The 22289-nt window shown below is 40.5% G+C and overlaps 1 protein-coding gene across 2 annotated transcripts in view; it reads right to left on the bottom strand.

The window, feature by feature from the left end:
- RAB3C (RAB3C, member RAS oncogene family) overlaps positions 1-22289 on the bottom strand; it is a 323991-nt gene that overhangs the window by 234985 nt on the left and 66717 nt on the right. The gene's annotated exons all lie outside the window — the stretch shown is intronic.

Below are 22289 nucleotides of genomic sequence, written 5' to 3'. Positions count from 1 at the left end.
ACTTTATTTTCTTGGGCTCCAAAATCACTGCAGATGGTGACTGCAGCCATGAAAATAAAAGATGCTTGTTCCTTGGAAGAAAAGCTATGACCAACCTAGACAGCATATTAAAAAGCAGAGACATTACTTTGCCGACAAAGGTTCATAGTCAAGGCTATGGTTTTTTCAGTAGTCATGTATGGATGTGAGAGTTGGACCATAAAGAATGCTGAGTGCCAAAGAATTGATGCTTTTGAACTGTGGTGTTAGAGAAGACTTGAGAGTCCCTTGGACAGCAAGGAGATCAAACCAGTCAATCCTAAAGGAAATCAACCTTGAATATTCATTGGAAGACTGATGCTGAAGCTGAAGCTCCAATATTTTGGCCACCTGATGCAAAGAGCCAACTCATTGGAAAAGACCCTTATGCTGGGAAAAATTGAAGGCAGGAGAAGAGGAAGACAGAGGATGAGATGATTGGATGGTATCACTGAATTGATGGACATGAGTTTGAGCAAACTCCGGGAGATGGTGAAGGACAGGGAAGCCTGGCATGCTGCAGTCCATGGGGTTGCAAAGAGTCAGACATGACTGATCAACAACAACAAAATATATGTATATGTGTGTAAGTATAACTGAATTACTCTCCCATAAACTGACAATATTATAAATCAACTATCAGTTCAGTTCAGTTCAGTCGCTCAGTTGAAGGAGAGTTATGACCAACTTAGATAGCACATTAAAAAGCAGAGACATTACTTTGCCAACCAAGGTCCGTCTAGTCAAGGCTATGGTTTTTCCCGTGGTCATGTATGGATGTGAGAGTTGGACTGTGAAGAAAGCTGAGCACCAAAGAACTGATGCTTTTGAACTGTGGTGCTGGAGAAGACTCTTGAGAGTCCCTTGGACTGCAAGGAGATCCAACCAGTCCATTCTAAAGGAGATCAGTCCTGGGTGTTCATTGGAAAGACTGATGCTAAAGCTAAATCAACTATACCTCGATATAAAAAGTATACTAAACATATCCAAATGAAACTTCTTTAAAAAAAACTTAAATCTGTCTCATCTAGGGCTTCTCCAGTTGCGGCCCTATTTGCTCAGATGGTTCTCCAAAACTTGAATTATTGCAGTGGCTTAGACAAGCATACAATCATAAATATTAAAAATAAAAAAATAAAAAACACACAAAGATAGTTTTAAGCAGCCATGTTTGGTTCAAACAAATTAATAATTCCTTGGAGTTGTTACAAACTGTTTTTGCTCTGGATGGAAAGTTTACATGCTTAATCAACATGGGCATGTGTATTAGAAATAACATGGCAAGGAAAAAAAAGATGGACACAGGATTCCAAATGATATTCACATGTATTCATTTACAGTCATTTAATTTGCTTATTTCTCTGAATATAATGATATTTGCTGCAGGTAGCAAAATTCTAATGAAAAATCCACAAGACACGACTGTCTTTTAAAGTATGTTTTAGCTTCTATTCTTTCACATGCTAACAAATATCCTATTGCTTATTTCAAGACAGAAATAAAATACTCACAATTAAGACTTTAATAGGACCTTGAAATAAAAGATGAATTTTAGGGGGGCATGAACATTATCATATTTTAATGTTGCTAGTGCATGGTATGGAGAAGGCAGTGGCAACCCACTCCAGTACTGCCTGGAAAATCCCTTGGATGGAGGAGCCTGGTAGGCTGCAGTCCAAGGGGTTGCTAAAAGTTGGGCACGACTGAGCGACTTCCCTTTCACTTTTCACTTTCATGTATTGGAGAAGGAAATGGCAACCCACTCCAGTATTCTTGCCTGGGGAATCCCAGGGACAGAGGAGCCTAGTGGGCTGCCATCTATGGGGTCGCACAGAGTCGGACATGACTGAAGCGACTTAGCAGCAGCAGCAGCAGCAGTGCATGGTAATCAAGTTTCTCTGAGTCAGAGGCTGTTGGTATTCCTCCACACTCCCCAACTCCAAGCATCCATTCTAGATGATTCCATCTTATCGGTGGAATGTGAGGGAAGTGAGCCCTATCCATGACAGGTAAGGGTGTATGGCCTTCCAGCTAGCTCTGTAACCACTATCACTGTCAGCTCCCAATCTACACCATCAATCTGCTCCCCCACCTGAAATATACTTTCCTTGTCCTGTCTTTGGGTTTGTGTCTTCTGTTATTTTATCTTTTTTTCCCCACATTTTTTATAGCATACTCTATATTTTAAGTGTAAAGTAATAAAATTTAAATATTTTCTATTTTCAAAAAAAAAAAAAAAGGTATATGCCTTCTCTTCTTTCCTTGGTGGTCAGTCACTCAGTTGTGTCCGACTCTCTGCAGCCCCATGGACTACAGCACGTCAAGCTTCCCTGTCCTTCACCACCTCCCAGAGTTTGCTCAAATTCATGTCCATTGTGTCAATGATGTCATCCAACCATCTCTTCCTATGTTTTTCCTTTCTTCTCCTGCCTTCAATCTTTCTAAGCATCAAGGTCTTTTGCAATGAGTTGATTCTTTGCATCAGGTGGCCAAAGTATTGGACCATCTGCTTCAGCATCAGTCCTTCCAATGAATATTTAGGATCTATTTCCTTTAGGATTGACTGGTTTGATCTCCTTGAAGTCCAAGGGACTCTCAAGAGTCTTCTCCAACATTTCTTTCCTTAAACAACAACAAAAAAAAAATCCCAAGATGACAGACTTAAAACATGGAAGAAGCCTACGCTTTGTGCTTCACGGGCCGTCACAGATTAGAGCTACCCAACCTGTTTCAGATCAAGATGTAAGAAATAAAAAAATACAAGAAAAAATTATATTACATCATCATTATGCTATTAGGGTTGGTCTATAATAGCATAGCTATCCTGACTAACGTAGTCTCCTTCCTATATCTGATTGGTGTGATATAATGAGGTTTGAATTCACAGATCCAACTCCAGGAAACACAGACAGGTGTCTTTGCAGACTCATTTACATCCTTATTTTATTGTTGTTTCTGTATAGGATGGGGTGGGGTGGGAAGTGAGTGGGAGGAGGGATAAGTGTACCCTTAGTAAGAGTCAGGCTCAGGGACTATATCATCTCTTTCTTTTCAAATCCCAGGCAAAGCAGGCAAGGCATAACAATTAGAATTTCCATAATGGACTACTAAAATCTTATGGGTTTAAGGCAACCTTATAATATGTTTCACACTTGTCTACCTGGCAGAGATAGGAACAGAATGTTATATTTTTGTTTCATTTTTATTTTTTGTATCCCAAGGCCTTGGGATACATTACAAATTTAAGGAAAGAGATGATCATCATGAAATCAGTGGCCAGTGAATAAGAACCAATTTTCAGCTCCTTGAGAAAGTATTAACTCTATTATTTCTTTGAAAGTCTATTATAGGCAAGTTTTAAAAGTGTTTTTTTTTTCCTATAAAACAGCCAGCTGGGGAAATGAGGCTTGATTCTACCATCTTAAATAGTAGACTAACTAATAGTTCTCCACTATTCACACCCATGGTACAACTAAATGTTCCAGCTCACCATAGACTCTGAAGGCGCAAACTAGCAGCTATCTAGGAAAAAAGTCCTGTCATCTCCCTCCCTGGCAAACCTGAGTGATATAAGAATAAATGATTGCTTCCTTCTCTCTGACACTAAAGGAAGAAAAAGTTTACATAAAGCCTGAAGAAGATTATTTACCTAATATTTGTTGAAAGTCTACCATGGGACAGGCATAAATTCATAAAAGGGACCAAAGAAAATACATGCAGACGTTATCCCTTTCAAAAGAAGATACATAATTTCAATTCAGTATACTTATTCAATTGAAATGAAAAGTATACTATTGGGAAACATAACTTACATACCTATGTATATGAATACATTCGTATAAATACATACATGTATATGGACTTCAAAAAACAATATTGAGGATTATTCTCCAATGGGATTAACTCACATTTTTGTCTAATGTGGTAGATTGCAAAGCAGCCACAATTCTTTAAGCCTACCTGTCTGAGTGCTCTCTTGATGATGTAACTTTGCAGCTTGTCCCGTCAAAATATGCCAGCTATTTTCCCTCTCCATTGAATTTGGGCTGTTCTTTAATTTTTAAGAGAAAGCATCTTTTAAACAATTTTTTGATGGGGACCATTTTTAAAGTCTTTATTGAATTTGTTACAATATTCCTTCTGTTTCATGTTTTTGGTATTTTGGCCACCAGGCATGTGGGATCTTAGCCTCCCAACCAGGGTTCAAATTCACACCCCCTGCATTAGAAGATGAAGTCTTAACCACTGGACCACCAGGGAAGCCCCCTGGGCTGTTCTGACTTGCTTTGGCCAACAGATATGACTGAAGAAATGACATGCCAGTTCTGAGTCTAGAGTCAAGAGGCCTTGAATGCTTCCTCCCTCTCTTGAAACTGGCAAGATAACATGTAAAGAAACCCAAGCTAGCCTACAGGATGAGGAGATACAAGTGACCCAACAGCCCTATTGCCCCACTGACCAGCAAACAGCCAGTCAGTTCTCAGAAGCAGAGCCACTCTGCGGCTGACCAGATGCCGATCAAGACTCAACCCGCAGAACAGCCACCCAGCCGAGTCAAACTATTGACCCAGAGAACAGTAGGCTAAATACACTGCTGTTGTTTTAAGTCACAAAGCTTTAGCCATGGTTTGTTAGGTAGCAAGAGGTAAGTGATGCCACCAAAATGGGAGAGTTTAATCTATGCATTAACCACGGAAGAATTTTTAGTAGGCTGCTAAATAATCTATTTATCTTTAAGGTTCTCATTCCTGAACTACAATCCTCCTTTCCTCCAGCGCTCACTGTGGTGAATCCAGAAGCAAATGGAGTTTAACTCTCAAATTCACACTTATTTACTACTTACTCGGTAGGCCTTGGGGAAGTCGCTTGGCCTCTCAGATTTTAGTTTGCCCTTCATTAAGATGGAGATTGTACTATTTCATAGAGTTTTGTTGGGAGGAGTAAATAAACTGACACAGGTATATTGTCCATTACTATACCTGCAACATAATGGACATACGCAAAGCAGATCTTATTTTTCCCAAACTTTCTTTTTATTTCTCTCTACTTTTAAATGTTGAGTGGTACCCCAGTGACCTGCTCTGTCACTAGTTAGTTCTAGAACTATCACTCTGGAATAGGGTTAACTAACTTTCATTCTAGTGGCCTCTCCCTTTGCTTAAAAAGTTTTTTCCCATGGGTCTTTTCACTAACTTTACTACACATATAACATCTACCTTTTAAGAAATTATAAATATATTTATATTGTATATGGTTATGTTATATATTATATACACTGTATATACATATATATATGTAATTTGCTTATCACTACCTGAAATTATATAGGTATATTGCTATAAATACATATTTGATTACTTATTATTATTAATCTCACCCACAAGAACATCAATTCTGAGGTCTTTGTGTTTCAGATCCCTACCCCCAGGGATAGCATGTGGGCCATAGTAGACATTCAAAGAGTATTTGTGGAATGAAAGTACAAGTGAACAAATGCATCTCAGTCATTACTACGAAAAAAATTTACACATTCTTGGAAAGACACTTAATTCAAAGATTTTTTTCAAATGCAATTTTGAAAGACGCTAGAAGAGATAGAAGTAACATGACATGAAGGGATTCCACTGTTGCTTCCTTTGTGCATTTGCCTTTTAATGGTTTTTTATTACAATGAGAGTTTCCTAAAACATTCTCTCATCTAAGGTTGAAGATTTCATTTCAAATTTGGAATGTATGTGAAAGTTGCTTAGTCGTGTCTGCCTCTTTGCGACCACATGGGCTGTAGCCTGCCAGGCTCCTCTGTCCATGGGATTTTCCAGGCAAGAATACTGGAGTGGGTTGCCATTTCCTTCTCCAGGAGATCTTCCTGACCCAGGGATCAAACCCAGGTCTCCAGTATTGCAGGCAAACTCTTTACTGTCTGAGCCACCAGGGAACCCTGAAATTTGGAATACTAATTAGTTAATAAGTACTCTCTGTAGTAGAAACTGTTCCTATGACTGAAAACAGTTAAATTATAACTATGAACAGCATAATCAGACATATATAACTGTCATAAAGCTGATTTGAAAAGTTGGATTTGAATCTCATCACAGAAAATTAAAATCTTTGGGAAACTCTTATCTCTCAGTTTAAAACATATTCCAACTTGCTGTGTTCCCTGGAAAGAATCCATAAATCTCTGACCATGAAAAGTCCTTTTATTACCTGTTGTTAAAAACTATTTCCTTCGGGTAAATTGCACTCTCCAAGCAATCCTTCATTACCTACATGATATATTATGGTCCAGGAATGGATCTAAGAATGCTTTGGAAACCTTAAATTGCTCCAAGCTTTAAAATCAAATACTTTGAGTAAGCCAGCTCATCTAACAAAAAGAGCGAGTGGAAAATCAGGGCAGAAAAGAGAAAGAAGCAAATGCAGAAAACATAGAAAGTCAGAAAATATGAATTTTTATGCTTTGGGGTTTCATTTCCAAGTCATTTCATCTACAATGCTTCGTCTGTTCTTCAGGTGGCTGGCATGGCATGAATAATGGGCACCCTAAAAAGATTACATGCAAATTGAAGACTATGGGACTTAATACACACAAAACTCTATCATAATTTTTCTTTCAATTAGGATAAAGTTTGTCTTTCCATGATTTCAACTACCACTTAAAGGCAAATGATGTCCAAATCTCTGTCACCAGTTCCCATCTCTGTCGAGGGTATCAACAGTCCTCACCAAGTAAATGTCTTATCACCACGTCATCACCAACCACCACGCTAACATGACCCGTGCACTCAGTTATCCCCTGTATTAGTTATTTATCTCACCCCATGACATGGTCACCTACAAGGCTCCCCAAGCAAAGTCTGGACAGTTTTTCTTTCTCACTCTCATTCTCTCTTTATTCAGTCAGCAGGACCTATTGTTTCTACCTTCAGATACCGAACTGACCATCTTTCACAGTCTGGTCTCATGCCAACTCCCCAAATCACTGCCCTTCATTTTCCCTTCATTCCTTCAGGCTGCTGAAGATTATGCTTCATGGGAGGTGTCAATTTGTTAACAAGAAATTTTCCCCAAATTTTCCTCCATATACCAGTAAAACTGTAAATGCATATACTATTACTCTTTCATTTTGGCGTTTCATAATTTTATGTATATTTAAAACTTAATTTACCTTTTAGAGAAACTGATTTTTTCATACATTTGTTACTTAAGTACACTTATTTTTAAAATATGTTAAAAACACCTAATGATTGCAATTTTTCTTCAAGATTTACATAAAAGCTCACCCATATCAATTTCAAGTAACAGTAGCAACACCTCATGCGACGAGATGACTCATTGGAAAAGACTCTGATGCTGGGAAGGATTGGGGGCAGGAGGAGAAGGGGACGACAGAGGATGAGATGGCTGGATGGCATCACCGACTCGATGGACATGAGTTTGAGTGAACTCCGGGAGTTGGTGATGGACAGGGAGGCCTGGCATGCTGTGATTCATGGGGTCACAAATAGTTGGACACGACTGAGCAACTGAACTGAACTGAACTAGAACAGATTAAGTGAAATAAACCAGAGAAAGACAAATATCACATAATACCACTTAAATGTGGAATCTAAAAACTGATACACATGATATTTACAAAACAGAAATAGACTGACAGACATAAAACCCCCCTTATGATCATCAAAGGGGAAAAGGAGGAGGAGGGATAAGTTAGGAGTTTGGGATTAACAGATACACATTATTATATATAAAACAAATAAACAACAAGGACCTACTATATGGAACAGGGAACTATATTCAATAACGTGTATAATGGATAACGTAAAGAAATCTGAAAAATAATATATATGTATAGTCGGACACGACTGAGCGACTGAACTGAACTGAACTGAACTGATACACGTGTGCTTAGTTGCTCAGTCGTGTCTGACTATTTGCAGCCCGAAGGACTGTAGCCTGCCAGGCTCCTCTGGAATTTTCCAGGCAAGAACACTGGAGTGGGATGCCATTTCCTACTCCAGGGGATCTTCTCAACTGGAATCGAACCTGTGTCTCCTGCATTGGCAGGCAGATTCTTTACTACTAGCGCCACATATCGGAGAAGGCAATGGCACCCCACTCCAGTACTCTTGCCTGGAAAATCCCATGGATGGGGGAGCCTGGTAGGCTGCAGTCCACGGGGTTGCAAAGAGTCGGACACGACTGAGCGGCTTCACTTTCACTTTTCACTTTCACGCATTGGAGAAGGAAATGGCAACCCACTCCAGTGTTCTTGCCTGGAGAATCCCAGGGACGGGGGAGTCTGGTGGGCTGCCGTCTCTGGGGTCGCACAGAGTCAGACACGACTGAAGTGACTTGACAGCAGCAGCAGCAGCAGCACCACATATATGTATCTGACTGAATCACTTTGCTGTACACTTTAACAGAACATTGTAAATCAACTGTATTTCAATGAAAACTTGTTTTGAAACAATAAAAGAACCTTAGCTAAACCAATAAAAATTTACCTTTTCTAAAGAAACAGAAATTTAAAAAATAAAAAGTAAAGTTCCAACTCGCTCTAACAATAAAAGTCTTGAAATATCTAGGAATACATTTGAAGAGAAGCAGGAAGATAGTATATAGGGAATATCATGTAACAGTACTGAAGAGTGCAATGTGAACACTGGATAAATGAAGAATCAACACTCTCTTTGCTGTAAGGATGCAACAACATGAAAATATCAATTCCCCCCAAATCCGTCCATAATTTAATATGACCAAAATAAGAGCCAATACTATTTTATTTTATAAGTTATCAGAATTTTTCCAAAGTGTATCTGGAAGAATAGTAAAGGAAAATTTCTAACTAGAGTACAGAGCAAGAAAGTATGCTTTCAGATATTAAAATGTATTATAAAGCCAGAGTAATTAAAACCAATGTACTGGTACAGGATTAAACAGAACAACAGAAGCTTTGTGTAGAAACCTCATCAAATAAGATAATGGAAAAGCAAAGATGGCATTCCAAAACAACTGGGGAGAAATGATTATTCACTCAATGGACTTGGACAAGCTAGTATCTTTGAAAAAAAACAAACCTGGATCTCTATATCCTTTCCCAGAATAGTTTTTATATGGATCAAAGATTTAAATGTAAAAAGCAAAGATAAAATTACCAAAAGGAAACACAGAAGTTTAGCACTTTCTAAATATATTAATAATTTATGGAAAACTAAATGATAAAGGAGATATTGGGAAAAATAGCAAAGCATGACAAACAATTAAAATCTTTTATATATGAATTTGCTTATGCACATGAAATATTAATAAGTATCATAGCAGATTAAAGAGTAATGTATAATATGATGCCATTATAGAAGATTGTTTACATATCTCTACAAATCTATAAGTGTACAGAGAGAGGTTTAGAAGAATATGCTATAAAATAGTAATAATTATGTTCTCATAGGCAAGGGATATGAGTGTTTGTATTGATTTTTTGACTATTTGTACTGATTCAACTGTTTATAATAATTATAAAATAATATAGCTATTTAAAGCAAAATTAAGCTTATATAGAATAATAAACACAGGAAACAGTAAAGAAAGTACTGCAAAAGAAAAATAAACAGAAACTATTATTCCAATGTTTTCAAAAGAGGATATAATTTACGTGTACATAAGAGGGAATGTATGTGAACAGATGTTCAGAAAATGGCTGAAGATTTATTTATCATTTATTATATTTCATTCTCAACTCACCCTCTGGCTTGTCATACAAATGAAATAACTCATTTAAGATAATTATGACTCAATTTATCTGTTTATGACTGATACAAAGAAATATAAGGAACCATATTTTAGGCACAAGGTAATGCTTAATAACTCTTCTATAAGAGTAGTTTTAAACTAAAAGGTTACCTGATTTTTGAAGGACCTGTGTTTTATTAAAAGTTGCTTTCATTTAAAATTTTAGTTTTTTATCTGACTTAGATCTTAATATTTCAAAAGTTTAAATAAATGTTAACAAATTTGTCTCATATTTTCTCTTTGTTTTTCTTCTTTATCAAGGAAAAAAACCCTCACTATTCCTTTTACATCTGTGTGTGGAGGGGGAGGAGTGTATGGGGGTGTGTGTGGTGGGGGGGGTGTGGGTGTGGGTGTGTGTGCGCGTGCACTTGTGTGCACAGGCCAGTACCAGAGGTTTGGAAATGCAAGTCATTGGCTGCATCTCTCCTGATATTTCCCAGTGGAATATGCACTTCTGGGCCATGCTTAACCTTAGATATGATACTGCTTCCAACTCAGCAGCTCAATAATAGTGATTTCACCTGTCTAGTAAACAATGTAGCAAAATATATAAAATTAAGTTTTATGAGAAAAAAATCATTTCCCTTGTTTTAGGGAATATAAAGTGATTGTGGAAACTACTTTATGGGGCAATTCATTAGAGAATATTATAAAATATATTTTGATTTCCAAGGAAAACTATAAAAGAATAAATCTGAAGGCTTTTTTGATAACACCCACCCCTAGACTAAGCCAAGTTCCTCTGTTATAAGCTTATATTCATCACCCTGAGAATTACTTTTCCAAGTAGACTGTAAACGTTGAATGGAGGATTTGTGTTCACTTTGTTTACAGTTGTATCCTCAGTGCCGAGGGTAGTGCAGAGCACAAAATAAATGCTAAAAATTATTTATAGAATGCATGAATCATTTAAAAAATGCCCTGGGATTAAAAAATTCTACAGTTTTGTTGTTTTCAGTTCAGTTCAGTCGCTCAGTCGTGTCTGACTCTTTGCGACCCCATGAATCATAGCACGCCAGGCCTCCCTGTCCATCACCAACTCCTGGAGTTCACTCAAACTCATGTCCATCGAGTCGGTGATGCCATCCAGCCATCTCATTCTCTGTTGTCCCCTTCTCCTCCCACCCCCAATCCCTCCCAGCATCAGAGTCTTTTCCAGTGAGTCAACTCGTCGCATGAGGTGGCCAAAGTATTGGATGGAGTTTCAGCTTCAGCATCAGTCCTTCCAATGAACACCCAGGATCGATCTCCTTTAAAATGGACTGGTTGGATCTCCTTGCAGTCCAAGGGACTCTCAAGAGTCTTCTCCAGCACCACAGTTCAAAAGCATCAATTCTTCGGCGATCAGCTTTCTTCACAGTCCAACTCTCACATCCATACATGACCACTGGAAAAACCATAGCCTTGACTAGATGGACCTTTGTTGGCAAAGTAATGTCTCTGCTTTTTAATATACTATCTAGGTTGGTCATAACTTTCCTTCCAAGGAGTAAGCATCTTTTAATTTCATGGCTGCAATCAGCATCTGCAGTGATTTTGGAGTTTTACAAACGTACAAACACATATAGTAACATGTACTATTATACCAATGTAATATTAAATATATAAACACAAACATAAATTAGATTTTAAAGGCAAAAATATATTTTCTAATATTTACTGCTAATGTATAATCTTGTACACCTCCTGGTGTGAATACCACCTCTACCATCTCCCGCCACCCCTGTCACTTTAAAGATAACTGATCTAAAGAATTACTGATCTATTGATCTAAGAATTGCTCATCTATTGATTAATTTAATGGTGACAGAAAACATGCAAAATAAACAGGAATCTAGAAAAACACAGTGTTAGTCATAATTAAGAAAGTGGTCAATGGTACAAGACCGGAGCTAGTAAATGCCAACATTTGAAATTCAAAATTCTATGATGTGACATAGTCTATGTCAGAGTTTTGAGGTTGCTGCTACTATGGCTGCTACTAAAGGTTACACAGTGACAGGAAATAATCTGGTTTTAAATAAGGTCTGATTTGCCTAAGTTTAAGCTTTTGAACTGTGGTGCTGGAGAAGACTCTTGAGAGTCCCTTGGACTGCAAGGAGATCCAACCAGTCCATCCTAAAGGAGATCAATCCTGGGTGTTCATTGGAAGGACTGATGCTAAAGCTGAAACTCCAATACTTTGGCCACCTCATGCGACGAGTTGATTCACTGGAAAAGAGTCTGATGCTGGGAGGGATTGGGGGCGGGAGGAGAAGGGGGCGACTGAGAATGAGATGGCTGGATGGCATCACCGACTCGATGGACATGAGTTTGAGTGAACTCCAGGAATTGGTGATGGACAGGGAGGCCTGGCGTGCTGTGATTCATGGGGTCGCAAAGAGTCAGACACGACTGAGCGACTGAACTGAACTGAACATCCCCATGTCAGTGACATATTATAGACTGAATTTTGATGCAAGCTACAAAGCAAAGACATTACCCAGTTCTGTGGAACCAAATGCCCAACTTAATTTAGGCTCAGAAAAAGTGATCCCTCTGGATCATGGGTAATCCTGCTTAATCCAAACATTCAAAGTTGTTCTCTATTTCAGTTCTGAGTTTTCCCTATTTCTCTGTCTTCGATAGGAGTCTTTCCCAGACCAGAAGATAAAAGAATGCTGTGGAGGTGATATTCAAAATGGGTCTCAGGGATTTCCTAGCCATTCTCAGTAATTCATAAGGGAATAATGGTCTTAAATGCCTGTCCTGAAAATCATCTAGAGAAAGTGAAAATGAAAGCGTTAGTTACCCAGTCATATCTGACTCTTTGCAACCCCCATAGACTGTAGCCCACCAGGCTCCTCTGTCCATGGAATTCTCCAGACAAGAATACTGGAGTGGGTAGCCATTCCCTTCTTTAGGATATCTTTCCAACCCAGGGATTGAAGCTGGGGCTCCTGAATTGCAGGCAGATTCTTAAACATCTGAGCCACCAGGGAAGCCCTGCCTGCAGAAACACAGCTACACGAAATTCTGGGATGATAATATATGGAGGCTGAACAAATGTGACCATATTTCTTTTTCCAGGAGAAGCAACCCTATTTACAATTTACAATCATAATTATGAAAGCTGATAATAGGGCTTCCCAGGTGGCGCAGTGATAAAGAATTTGCCTGCCAATGCAGGAGATGCAAGAGACGCAGATTCGATCCCTGGGTTTGGAAGATCCCCTGGAGAATTAAATGGCAACCCATTCCACTATACTTGCCTGGAAAATGCCACGGACAGAGGAGCCTTGTAGGCTACAGTTCATAGGGCTGCAAAGAGTTGAACATGATTGAGCTCGCATGCAGTTATGTGAATGCAGATCATGTTTAGCACTCATATGCCAATTATCACACGTATTAGAAACCCCCAGGGTTTCTCCTAACTCAACTAGACTTGCTATACTATATTACTTGCTAAATCCATCCTTCATTATCTCTCCATTCTTCATTCAAAACCCGGAGCTTACAGTCCGGTTCTCTGAACTTTTACTGACTGCTCTTCTGCTGTCTAGCTGTCCCAGTCTTTTCTCCCCATTCACTCTCTCTTGTTCTCCCACCATGTTTCTCTGTTTTGCTTCCCCTCAATTCTTCCCAGACTCTGATCTCTGCTCTCTTAGCTGATATTACTAAGAATTTAGCCAAGAATCATCCTTTTTAAATCACTAGCACAAGATGGATCTTGCATCTTAAATTTGAAACAGATATCAGAGTTAGAAATCCTCATGTCACATTTAAGAAAATGTGAACTGGTGCAAAGCCAGTACTTTATATTTGTTCACTTGAAATGTTGCTGACTATATGAGTTGCAGTTTTAAATGCATGTAATTAGGGTTCCACGAAGGAGATTATGCAATTTTTTTCAGTTTATAATGGTCAGATACTGAAAATTATTTGCATATAAATTGTCAGTTATGAACAGAAAGGCAGGGAATCGGGAATGCAGGAAAGAAATCAGGCGCTGTCAGAGACAGGGGAGGAAGAGTGTAGTTTGATGCCATTGTAGTGTCTGAAAGAACCAGAGTGTGCTGCTTTTTGAGCTAAGGTTTTATCTTCAGCTGTCTCCAGCTGTCAGGGAAATGCACTGTCTGGGATGGGCAGACCATTAAAACATTTCAGGAGAGATGTTCATTACTTTGGCTAATGGAGTTCAGAGTTCCCTGAGAAAAGAAATATTGGTCAGGTAGATTTTGATGAGGAGGGTTTGGAAATACCTCTTCACTGAAGGGAGGCTAAGGGAGAGACATTCAGGAAGGAGAGGCCAGGAGCCTATACCAGGCGCAGTGGAGAGCGACAGTGACAGTTCCAGAAAGCTCAGAAGATTATAAAGACTCTGAGTGCCTTGGAATGTCAGATTCCCCACTTGGGTGGTTAGGACACTCAGGAGGGGAATGGCATGAATAAGGTGGGTCTGGACTGTGGCTGTGAAGTCAGGATGGAACGGAAGATGGGGAATTCAAGGACGGTACCAATCATCAAATCCAAAGATGCTCCCAAAGAGAGGATGAAATCTGACACTGGAGGCCAGTGACAACAAAAAGCAAGTTAGAGGCAGTGAGTTTGGAAAACAGGGCTTGGAAAGATACTTCAATTGCAAGTATGACTTGAAAATTAGTTAATACATCAATGGACATGAGTTTGAGTGAACTCCGGGAGTTGGTGATGGACAGGGAGGCCTGGCGTGCTGTGATTCATGGGGTCGCAAAGAGTCGGACATGACTGAGCAACTGAACTGAACTGAACCATCAATCAGGGCTGGGTTTCCCTGGTGGCTCAGATGGTAAAGAATCTGACTGCAGTACAGAAGACCCAGGTTTGATCCCAGGGTATGGAAGATCCCCTGGAGAAGGGAATGGCAACCCACTCCAGTATTCTTGCCTGGAGAATTCCATGGACAGATGAGTCTGGTGGGCTATGGTCCATGGGATTGCAAGGAGTTGGACACAACTGAGCAACTTTCACTTTCACCACCAATCAGAAGAGATGCCAGAGAGAGCAGTGGAACAGTGTCCTGGAGCCCAACTCCTCTGGGGTTCCTAGTTAACCAGCTAGTGGTGGGGCACTTGGGAACTTGAGACAGGAGCTATGTATTTACTGGAGAAATATGACTGAACAACTAAGAAGCACACTATAAAGTGGCTGTCTAGACAGCCCATTTCTGGACTCCCTTTTCTACAAGGAGGGAACATATGACCAGTGCTTGCCAGAGGATATGAAGAAAAGTGATGTTTGGCTCACAGCTGAGGTCACTAAGCACTGGGAATAAGATTATTTTCCTAGTGACGACAGGGAAATCTTGAAGCTACAGGATGATGGAGCCATAAGATGGAAGCCCTCTGGATTCCTGACTTTCTACTTAAAGAAGACCTTCTCAGGAGAACTGCCCAACAGGAAAACCAGAACTGGACTCTGCAGGGCTGAGAAATTAGACTTTATTGCATAAACCTACTCAGGTTTTAGGACTTTTACAGTAATTAGCCAACCTTGAACAAAACATGGCATAAAAATATTTTAGCATTTTTATGCATCAGTTTCACACTGATAAATATGAACACATTTCTTACTGTACTGGTTTTCTTTGAGAGGCTGTAGAGAATTCTACAAAGACTTTGGGGTAATAACTTAAAAATATAAGTTTCAATGGTTACCAAAGGGGAAGGAGGGAGGGATAAATTAGGAGGAGTAACATATTAAAAAGCAGAGACATTACTTTGCCAACCAAGGTCCGTCTAGTCAAGGCAATGGTTTTTCCCGTGGTCATGTATGGATGTGAGAGTTGGACTGTGAAGAAAGCTGATCGCCGAAGAATCGATGCTTTTGAACTGTGGTGTTGGAGAAGACTCTTGAGAGTCTCTTATACTGCAAGGAGATCCAACCAGTCCATTCTAAAGGAGATCAATCCTGGATGTTCATTGGAGGGACTGATGCTAAAGCTGAAACTCCAATACTTTGGCCACCTCATGCGATGAGTTGACTCACTGGAAAAGACTCTGATGCTGGGAAAGGTTGGGGGCGGGAGGAGAAGGGGACGACAGAGAATGAGATGGCTGGATGGCATCACCGACTCTGTGGACATGAGTTTGAGTGTACTCCGGGAGTTGGTGATGGACAGGGAGGCCTGGCATGCTGTGATTCATGGGGTCGCTCGACTGAGCGACTGAACTGAACTGAACTGAACATATACACAGTACAATATATAAAACAGATAAGCAACAGGGTCTACTGCATAGCACGTGAACTATACTCATTATTTTATAATTATATAGGAAAATAATCTGAAAAAAAATTTTCTTTTCTATATATACACACAAATATTAATATTTACATACACACACACATATATATACAACTTTTGCTATACACCCGATGCTAACATGACACTGTAATCAACTATACTTCAATAACAATAAATAAATTTCTGCCTCTTATGATAATATCTTTCCAAGAAATAAGAAAGGTTTTTGCTTTGTTTTCTGTTTTTCTTACATCTTGAAGCATGAATTTTTATGTTTCTTTTACATTAAAAAAACTATAAAAAAGATGATGGTGAATATCAAAGTGAAGGTCACTCAGTTATGTCCAACTCCTTGCAACCCCACAACTGTAGCCTGCCAGGCTCCTCTGTCCATGGAATTCTCCAGGCAAGAATACTGGAGTGAGTAGCCATTCCCTTTTCTATTGGATCTTCCCAACCAGGGATTGAACCCAAGTCTCCCACATTGCAGGTGGATTTTTTACCATTTGAGCCACCAGGGAAGCGCCCCCCTCCCGCAAAAAACCTATAGAGATTCTCATTTTACATTGAAAAGCCCATTTTGTAAACACCAAACCTACACAATCACACTGTAAATTGATCTCTCTAAGGGGAGGTGTTCACGAGAGAGTCTCATTCAACTCTGGACCCATAGGAGGGGCCAAGAGGATTCATCCAATCAGTGCTTTTGGAATAAATGTATCAAATCATTGCTACTAGAAGGGTGATGTGCTGAGGAGAAGCAAATTAGAAGGCAATTATGGAGACCAACCTGGGGTCTTCTGCTAATTAACTTTATGATGTAGAATTCTCCATGAACCTTCCATCCTTATTTATTTGAAAGACTCTGGTGACTTTTCAGTTTTGGCTTCTCATTTTCCAGTGAGAGAGCTGTGAGGCCCTGGGAAGAAGTGATCAGCTCATATCCAGAGAACAAGTTTATATCCAAACTTAAATGAAAACTCTGACTTCCATAGTTGAAGATTTGTGGTGTCCTCCCTTACTGTGGCATCTATTAATTTTGAGTCTCCAGCTGTTCTTCATCTGCAAAACTTAGATAACACTTACTCAGTCTCATACAGTGACCATAAAGAGAGCTGCTGAACTGCACTCAATATCAAAGGAATGTGACCTTTTTAGTCAGCTCGGGGACCTGTGAGGCTGTGAGCATCATTAAACCTAAGGGTTAGAATGATGTTTACTTTCAGTGTGCCATTAAAAAATCCTATAGTACTTGCTTCCCCTGGACTCAGCATACTACCATCCACTCTCAGATACTCTTGTGAGTCATAAATTGTCAGCTAAAGCAATGACGCAAAGTTTTGGATAAGGAAGTTACTATTCTGTTAATCAGAAAATAACTCAAGTATCATATTGGCTAAAAAGTTGATTTTAGAGATTTTTCTCATCCGAGTCCTGACTTCCTTTTTAATAGGCTTCAGTGCCTTATCCAATAGCTCTTCCAATTGGAGGATCTGGATTTGACTTGAGATCCAGTATCTAAGATGGCACCTGTGGAAAAGAACTCACTTGCCAATGCACAAGATGTAACAGACGTAGGTTCAATCCCTGGGTTGGGAAGATCCCCTGGAGAAGGCAATGGCAACCCACTCCAGTATTCTTGCCTGGAGAATTCCATGGACAGAGGAGCCTGGAGGGCTATAGTCCATGGGGTCACAAACAGCTGGACACAACTGAAGCGACAGCATTCATTCATTCCAGCTTCTAAAGAGGAACACTGAATCAAGTATAGCATGCTCCTCCTTTATATCTTGATACTTCTGGGTGGATCTCGAGAGACAGTAATCACAGCCTGCAATAGGAGGTGAGCAATACAGGGTGTGATAATCCTTTTCCAAAGCTGACTCCCTGACTCTTTGAAATGATACAGCAGAGGGTGCCAAGGGGCAGCTTAAGGAAAATTATTTGTGTGACTCCTAATTGAATGTGTCACCCATGAGTGATCACCGGGCTCACCATTTAATGAACCCACTAAAATCAGGCTGGTGATGCGTGGAGCCGACCTTCCCTGTCCCCACGAGTGCTGGGGGGACAACCTCTGAAGGCTGGAGGCAAAACTGAGAAGCAGGCAAAATTGATTGTGCTGCCTTCTCTTTTCACGGCGTGCTCTGTGCTCCACTTGCAGAGCTCCCCGCCCAGTGCAACAGGCTGGTGGCCACCAGTGAAAGGTCTGCTCTTGCCTGTCCCTTTCAGCTCACGGCAGACCTAGAAATCTGCCAGTCACCCTGAAGAGAACATCACCTCTGCTGTGCTAGCTGGGTGACTGGTGTGAAGCTTGCCCTATTGACAGGGTTTTCCCAAGGAAACCTCATATCTAACAGCTTTCCTTAAAACTCATCAGAAGTGCTAACACATAGTGCATTCTTTTAAAGAGCCTTTATGGAAAGCTAACATGTGTCAGGCTCAGCCAGGTGTTAAGGGTGAAAAGGTATCTAACAAATTGCCCACTGACCTTAAGAAATGGAGGCAGAAGCTGTGTCTAAGTGTCAGTGACAACATAACATGATAGATAACAATGAGAGAAGGTGCTAGAACAGAGGAGGTCCCAACCCCGCCCTGGGATGAGTGTGAGTGGTACCCCCAGAGGCTACCCATAACTCAAAGCAAACAGCCCCAAAGAATCAAGCCTACCGCCAAGAGAAAAATCATCAGGCCTCATCATTCTCATAAGCCAATAATAAAGGGTCCTTCATGAGATTCTGTGCTGGTAGAATACCCCTTAGGCTTCAGACACTAGCTCCTGACCCGCCCACATCACAACAGGCAAAGTGAAGATACATGAAGTTCCTTTCTGGTATCACCCTCCTCTCCTGGAGTAGAGAAGACAGATCCTCACCACAGGCCCCGCCTGACCAGGGGTGTCCACAGTATTTGCTACCTGAGGCCCCAGGCCCACTTTGGCCTCATTCTGTTCCCTCTGCCCCAAATGTCCTCCTCCCCAACCCCCTGTACTCACAGATTAACGCCTCTCTGATTTCAAGATTCAGAGAAATGGCCAATTCTTATTCCAGAAAACATTCCTGAGATTCTCATTTTCTCTGCTCCCACCACACCTGCTGTTTAATACTTGTCACAAATCACACTAATAACCCTGACCTGTATTTTCACTCTTGTCTGCTTGAAGAAGATGGATCTATGTCTTCCTCCCTGGACACAGCACCTGGCAAATAGTGGGTGCTTGTAACATGTTTAAAGACTAGAGAGATGGGCGGGTGATGGAAGAATGCTGTGTCTATTTTTCTGTAGCCTTTAAAGGACTCAGTTATGCTACTCAAAGAGAAATGGGTCTATGTTTCTTCCTCATTTCCAATTAACTGTATTTCATGCATCTGTAAATCTGAAGCATATTTTCTCTATTGGATGTGAGACATGATTGGTCATGAGATTATATGCTCTGCATATTCATTTAGGAGAGAGAAAAGAGAAAATTAGAATCCAGTGATCTCTCAATTTGTATTCCACGGCATTATAGTCAGCCTGTGGCACTTGCTGACATGCTGCAGGTTAATGAACTTTGCAGAGGGAGACCTGCTGCATCTCACTCGGGCCCAAGTGGTTCTATGTGTCTGCTGACAGCCTTGCAGCCAGATGCAAGAGGCTTCCTCCGAGTCATGCGTCTTTTCCCTTCCCTAATGCCTCTCCTGCCTTTAATACTGTCTTGGAAATAATGCTCCCAAAATGACAACGGCTTTTGATCACAAATCACTTTCTTATTACTATTAATTGATTCTCGAACCACTCAGTTTGATTGCTAACTAACAAAGAGCCAAATCAGCCTTTCATTTGTGCTGTGTAAATGCCATGTTTAAGGATCAGGCTTTCATCACTGTGCCCTCCTGAGCAGCCCTTCCCATCTTCCCCAGGCCCATCTGCAAACGTGACAAGACACAGAGAACAGAAGCCTGCAATGATGGCAGCCCAGATAGTGCTGATTATGACAATTTCTTTCCATTCTGATCAAACCCCTTAAACAATTTTAACACCAGAAATAGCATGAAAACAAGCAACTAAATTATAAACGAAGAACCAGGAGAAATGGTTAGGACAGAAACATTTCTTCTCCCTTTCTCATTTTTCCTTTCAACTGCGGGAAGGTCAGTGAGTGGAACACCCTTGGCCTCTCTCTTTCCTTCACTCAACTCTGCTCAGGGTGACTCATCCAATTAGTGGGTCTGGAGAAAACAATGGCAAACAAGTGAAAAACCTTCCTAGGGAAGGCTGATCACTCTGCTTGTTCCTCAGGGAGAGGTCAAGGTGGACCATTACCTTCTGTGAATGTCTAACTCTGGGGCTGTCAAATCTAAGCCTCTTTCTCCAATATCTGCCTCATAATTAATAAAGGTGCGTTTTAAATTTCTTCCATCTGTTAACTATTTTGTCTTTTTTCCCTCCATTTTTCCAAAACTCAGACAGGAAAGAAGATTGTTTATGTTATTTATGTTGCAGAATTTCTGGCATGTACCTTACCAATGGTTTATTTGTGGGAAAAGTGGTAATTAAAAGTACTGGCTTCCTAGGTTCATGTCCTTGCTTTGTCACTTATCAGCTGGGAGCTGTCCATCCCTGTGCCCATAATATATAACTCCTCTGTACCTTAGCTTCCCCTTTACAAAATGGGGGCAAAAATATGCCTACTCATAGGGCTCCTGGGAGTACCCTGTGCCTGGTATAGCCTAACACATGCTTCCATGAGCTACTTCTGTTATCATTAAACCATGCCATATGCTCAATGGGGTGCCTTGGATGCCAACCTAATGTTGATTCCAAACGCAGTGAACTGTTTGGCTTGTGCCATTACTAACCCACTAAATGTGTGTGTGTGTGTGTGTGTGTGTGTGTGCATGCCTTAGTTGTGTCTGACTGTGACTCCATGGACTGTACCCCGCCAGGCTTCTCTGTCCATGGAATTCTAGAGGCAAGGATACTGGAGTGGGTTGTCATTTCCTCCTCCAAGGAATATCCCTAATCCAGGGATTGAACCTGTGTCTCCTGCATCTCCTGCATTGGCAGGAGGGTTCTTTACCACGAGTACCACCTGGGAAGCCCACAGAATACTAGAACCAAAGGGACCTGAGAAATCTTAGCTTCAGGTCCTCGTTCAATGAAAGATGAGACAAAGGCCCAGAGAATTGAAGTAATTCACCCAAGGTTGCACTTGGCAGGTCCAAGGCTGGGCATCCCATCTGTCTGGACACCTGGCCCAGGACTGTCTGTCTACGTTAGCTGCTGCTCTCACAATCGTGACTTCTGTTGACTGCACTTCTCAAACTCAGTCTACTCGCCCAGTTAATGCAGTTATTAAGTCTAGTCACCAACCACACTGTACCTCCGAGGGTACAATACCAGGCCTCAATAAAATTTTGAGCATTACAACAACAATAAGAACAGATATTTCTCTCTGAGCCTCTCAGTATACTTTTCCGATTAGAGAAAGCTGAAATCTGACTTGCCCAAGATAATTCATGTAAGAAAAAGCCCATTAGAAAAGCAGTGCTGCTGATTTACTAGCATCCTTGTATTGCTTTGTTCTTTACAACGCAGACCATTTTTAAAGCCAGATATTTACTTCTTGCTTGTTCTTCTAACCCCGCTGCTTTCCCCCCAGGGAACTCACTCTTCTGTTTGCAACATCCCAGGGAGTACAGACTAAATATAGTATTGAAGTAAGATCCCTGAGAAGCTAATGAACTATTTTATGGAGATTGAGGCAGGAACCCTTTTCAGGAGTGGTACTGCAATTAATTGGACGTGGCCACACAAAGGCACAGTTTCAGAAACAGGCAATTTACGATAGGGAATTTAGAAGGTCACTAATGATCGCTTGAAAGGTAGAAAATGATTACTTTCAATCATGTATCAACCTGGATGCCAAATCAGACATCTTAATGTATGTTTTCAACAGAGGGCAATTTGCTTAAATCTCCAAAATGAAAATGTGGCACATTTGTCAATAATTGGTCTGAATAGCTAATTACCAATTACATACTACTGAGAATCTGCTACCCTGTCATGCTGTAACCTTAGATTTCTCAAATATGGGAGAGGGGGTCAAGTATATTAGCAGATAATTAAAGTTGCAACAGCACAAAGAGCATTGTCCTTTAAGACCCTCAATATTAGTTCAGTATGGAAATAATCCTTTTCAGTGAATTTTGGGTAAGTGACACAATGAATCAAT

This window comes from Moschus berezovskii, chromosome 18 (assembly GCF_049115385.1).
Source record: "Moschus berezovskii isolate FMDL1 chromosome 18, NW_MosBer_1.0, whole genome shotgun sequence".
Lineage (NCBI taxonomy): Eukaryota > Metazoa > Chordata > Mammalia > Artiodactyla > Moschidae > Moschus > Moschus berezovskii.
Note: the sequence above shows the minus strand (reverse complement) of the source record. Positions and strands in the feature narration are given on the sequence as shown.